Source organism: Oncorhynchus gorbuscha, linkage group LG22, assembly GCF_021184085.1.
Source record: "Oncorhynchus gorbuscha isolate QuinsamMale2020 ecotype Even-year linkage group LG22, OgorEven_v1.0, whole genome shotgun sequence".
Taxonomy (NCBI): domain Eukaryota; kingdom Metazoa; phylum Chordata; class Actinopteri; order Salmoniformes; family Salmonidae; genus Oncorhynchus; species Oncorhynchus gorbuscha.
The window spans coordinates 33,683,988-33,689,243 of NC_060194.1; the positions used below are offsets into that span (position 1 = coordinate 33,683,988).

The 5,256-nt window shown below is 41.8% G+C and overlaps 1 pseudogene; it reads right to left on the minus strand.

Annotated features, from left to right (window-relative positions):
- Positions 1-1,131: 1,131 nt before the first annotated feature.
- On the minus strand, positions 1,132-4,558 carry LOC124009425 (annotated as a pseudogene).
- Between the last annotated feature and the right edge of the window lie 698 nt (positions 4,559-5,256).

Consider the following 5,256-nt stretch of genomic DNA (forward strand, 5'->3'; position numbering starts at 1 on the left):
AAAAAGGCTTTACGGGGAAAGCAAACCATGCGATTATCTGAGGACAGCGCTCAGCGCACAAAACATTACAAGCAGTTAGCAGCCAAGTAGATTAGTCACAAAAGTTTGAAATAGCAATAAAATGTATAATTTACCTTTGATGATCTTCGTATGGTTGCACTCACAAGACTCCCAATTACACAATAAATGTGTTTTTTTGTTCGATAAAATCCCTCTTTATATCCGAAAACCTAAATTTTGTTGGGGCATTTTGTTCAGTAATCCAATGGCTCAAATGCGGTCACAAGAAGCAGACGGAAATTCCAAATATTATCCATAAAGTTCGTAGAAACATGTAAAACGATGTTTATAATCAATCCTCAGGTTGTTTTTAGCCTAAATAATCAATAATATTTCAACCGGACAATAGCGTTGTCAATATAAAAGAAAAACAACGAAAGGCGCGCTCTCGGGATTGCGCACCAAACAGGTTGGGGACTTTCCACTGGCCGCTCATTCTCCCTCATTTTTCAGAATAAATGAAACAATGTCTAAAGTCTGTTCACAGCTAGGAAGCCATAGGGGACATCCCTTTATCCCTTTAAATGGTGGATAGGCTTTCAATGGAAAAACACCCATAGCACTTCCTGGATGGATTTTCCTCAGGTTTTCGAATGCCATTTCAGTTCTGTTAAACTCACAGACATTATTTTAACAGTTTTGGAAACTTTAAAGTGTTTTCTATCCAAATCTACCAATATACATATCCTAGCTTCTGGGCCTGTGTAGCAGGCAGTTTACTATGGGCACGCTTTTCATCCAAACTTCTGAATGCTATCCTAAAAAGTTAACCAGAGATCTTCTTCAGGAAATCTTTTTTTGTGTGGACTAAGTACAATGTTGTTGATACATCTTAATTTTTCTCCTATCACAGCTATTCAAATCGGCAACTGTTTTAAAGTCAACATTGGCATCATGCTGAAATCCCTGAGTGATTTCCTTTCTCTCCGGTAACAGAGTTCGTAAGGCCACGTAACTTTGTAGTGACTGGGTGTATTGATACACCTTCCAAAGTGTAATTAAAAACTTTACCATGCTCAAATAGATATTTACATAGCGCATGCTACATGTGAAAGGATAGCTCCCATCTGACTAAGTTTCATATGTTGGCAGGGGCTGATATTTGACCCCTGTTGCTTTGGCCTTGTAGAGAACAAAGCCACACACCATGGCAATGGCTGCTAGGAAACATCCAGCCATGAACACCATGTTCGTGTTGGTCACTGAAAAGACAAGAAAACAAGTCAACACTTTTTTTCACCAAAACACACGAAAATACCCTCCCATCCAGAGATGTATCTTGACTGCAGTATCTTGACTGCAGAGGTCCTTTAAAAATCATGGATAAGAACTGTTATAACATCAACTCAAAGTACAACATTGGATTATTTTTTTTGTCCTGAGCTAATTACCCTCAAGGTAAGTGTTACCTGAGCTCTCAGAAGTCTTTATCAGGCGCAAAGGACCCTGGGAAATGTGATGCCTGGCCGTTTGCATGGAGGCATCTCTCTTACGGTGGTGGTGATCAGCAGACTGGGGTGAGGTGGAGTTGATGCAGCACTGGGCGCACCGGGTGTTGGGGTTCCCAGCCTCACACAGAATCACTGAACAGCTGATGTACACCTACAGCCAGAGAGATCAAAGGTCACTTAACTGAGATGATATCATACTGGGTAGCCTAGTGGTTAAAAACATTGGCACAGTAACCGAAAGATCGCTGGTTCAAATACCTAAACAAACTAGGTAAAAATATCTGTCGATGTGCCCTTGAGCAAGGCGCCTAACCCTAATTGCTCCTGTAAGTTTCAAGTTTTATTAGTCGTATGTACGGGATACGCATGGTATATTGTACATTGTCCAACAAAATGCTTACTTTCAGCTCTGGATAAGAGTGCTACATGAATAAAATGTCAAATGTAAATATGACCCTTGAATAATCCAGCAACCTGTTCCTATTTACCTGGTCGTGCAGTCCGATGAATTTGAAAGCTTCCATTTTGAACCGGAAATGTCTCTTGTGACGGGGTGAGAAGATTTGAACAGTCAGGTCCACATTGCACCTGGTAAAATAAAACATGATATTGCAGCATTAATGGAAATGTTTTTTTCATTCGGAAAAATCTGTTAATGGCGTATCTCGTATTCAATAAAACGTTAACATTACAGTGACTAGTGCCATTATGACGATGATGGATGGATGCCTTTGTGTTCTGAGTCTCACCCGTTTTCTATGATGGGGTAGGTGGGGTGGTAGTTGGCGTCGTCGTATGGTTCCGCTCTGCAAGACTCCACGAATATCTCTGTGTTGTTCACGGTGGTTGTGGCCTCGATGTCCATGTAGATCATCTGCTTCACCACCACGTCTAATGGGTAGTCACGGGGATCCACCACACTGGTGAACTCACTCGTCTAGTAGAAGTCAAACTGGTAGGTGAACGTACTGAAGCCTTTCTCCACGACTGTGATGCTCTCCCTGTGTGCGCTGAAGCCCAGGCTCACATTGCCACGTTTGGCGTACTGGCAGTAGAACTGGTTCTCCACCTGGTGGTGGCTGGTGATGATGTCATTGGGGTTGTCGAAAGGTGGTGATTTTGTTCTTGAAGGGAGGTTGTCATCATCTTCCTGAATTCAGAGAAATGGAGAGGGAAATCATCTAGATAGCTACATTTGTGGGCACTGCCAGCCTTGAACTCTTGAAAACACCCAAGGTGTACAGTACCAGTCAAAGGTTTGGACACACCTACTCATTCAACGGTGTTTCTTTCTTTTTACTATTTTCTACATTGTAGAATAATAGTGAAGACATCAAAACTATGAAATAACACATATAGAATCAGTTAGTAATTCTTCAAAGTAGCCACCCTTTGCCTTGACAGCTTTGCACACTATTGGAATTCTCTCAACCAGCTTCACCTGGAATGCTTTTCCAACAGTCTTGAAGGAGTTCCCACATACGGGGAGCACTTGTTGGCTGATTTTCCTTCACTGTGTGGTCCTATTCATCCCAAACCATCTCAATTGGGTTGAAGTCGGGGGATTGTGGAGGCCAGGTCATCTGTTGCAGCATTCCATCACTCCTTCTTGGTCAAAATAGCCCTTACACAGCCTGGTTGTGTCATTGTCCTGTTGAAAAACAAATGATAGTTCCACTAAGCCCAAACCAGATAGGATGGTGTATCGCTGCAGAATGCTGTGGTAGCCATGCTGGTTAAGTGTGTCTTGAATTCTAAATAAATCAAACACAGTGTCACCAGCAAAGCACCCCCACACAATCACGCCTCCTCCTCCATGCTTCGCAATGGGAACCACACATGCAGAGATCATCCGTTCACCTACTCTGCATCTCACAAAGACACAGCGGTTGGAACCAAAAACCTCAAATTTGGACTCATCAGACTAAAGGACATATTTCCACAGGTCTAATGTTCATTGCTTTTGTTTCTTGGCCCAAGCAAGTCTCTTCTTCTTATTGGTATCCTTCAGTAGTGGTTTCTTTGCAGCAATTCAACCATGAAGGCCTGATTCACACATTCTCCTTTGAACAGTTGATGTTGAGATGTCTCTGTTGCTTGAACTCTGTGAAGCATTTTTATTTGCAGTTAAATCTAATGAACATCCTCTGTAGCAGGTAACTCTGGGTCTAACTTTCCTGTGGCGGTCCTCATGAGAGCCAGTTTCATCATAGCGCTTGATGGTTTTTGAGACTTTTGAGTCTTAAGGTAATGTTGGATTGTTGTTTCTGTTTGCTTATTTGAGCTGTACTTGCCATAATATGGACTTGGTCTTTTACCAAATAGGGATATCTTCTGTATACCACCCCTACCTTGTCACAACTGATTGGCTCAAACGTATTAAGGAACTCAATTCCACAAATTCACTTTTAACAAAGCACACCTCTTAATTGAAATGCATTCCAGGTGACTACCTTATGAAGCTGGTTGAGAGAATGCCAATACTTTTGACTGGTACTGTAGATAATTTCTATATTGCTGTGAAACTCTTCGGGTTATGACCAAGCATGTTGGTGTATCCTTTTATGTTTCTCACTGGGCAGCATAAGCCATCCCTCACCAAAACCCTAAATCTTGACCCTTTCTCTGAGGCAACCCTTTCTAAATCATTAGTCTGAATGAGAAAGAGAAAGGGTCGAGATGTAGAGTTTTGGTGAAAGGGAGGGCTTATGCTGCCCAGTGAAAAACATCAAAGGATTCAGCCTAATTCGTCCCTTGGGGTGAATATGCACTCGGACCAGGTTCAGTATGAATAACATAGACAATCACCCAGGAGTGAATGGGTCTCACACCCAAATAGATTTCCACATATCATCACACTATAATATTTGACATTTCAGAGGTCTTACCTCTATCTGAGTCCCACGGGCATTGAGGGGGATGACTCCGATGATGTGGGTGCTGTTAGAGAGGTGTTGCAGGTCGCAGGCAGAGTTACTGGGATCACTGAGGCGGAGATGGCCCTCATGTACTCCAGGGATAGAGGACTTCTCCACTTCCACTGTCATGGTGGTCTCTTGGCAAACCACTGTGGCTTTGACTGTCACAGGAAAATGTGGACATATCTTGTTATTGTACAACGTATCAGTCTTATTGAAAACAATGTGATCAAAAACCAATGGTGGAAAAAGTACCCAATTGTCATACTTGAGTAGATGTTAAGATACCTTAATAGAAAATGTCTCAAGTAAAAGTGAAAGTCACCCAGTGAACACCACTTGAGTAAAAGTCTAAAAGTATTTGCTTTTACATATACTTAATTATCAAAAGTCAAATTATGAATCATTTCAAATTCCTAATATTAAGCAAACCAGATGACACAATTTTCTTGTTTTTTTTATTTACGGATAGCCAGGGGCACACTCCAACACTCATTTACAAACAAAGTGTTTGTGGTTAGTGAGCCAGACAGATTAGAGGCAGTTGGGATGACCAGGGATGTTCTCTTAATAAGTGCATGAATTTGACCATTTCCCTGTCCTGCTAAGCTTTCAACATGTAACGAGTACTTTTGGGTGTCATTCATATCATTCATTATCATAGAAGAATCTATACCTACCATTTGTACGTCCTACAGTAAGCTGAGAGCCCCCTCTCTTCGGCAGGGACAAGTGGACAAAGCATCCAAAGCAGTGTTTTCCCTCAATTGCATTTTGAAATGTCACAGTATATGATCGGAATGCATTTCTCTCGACCGCATGGGTGG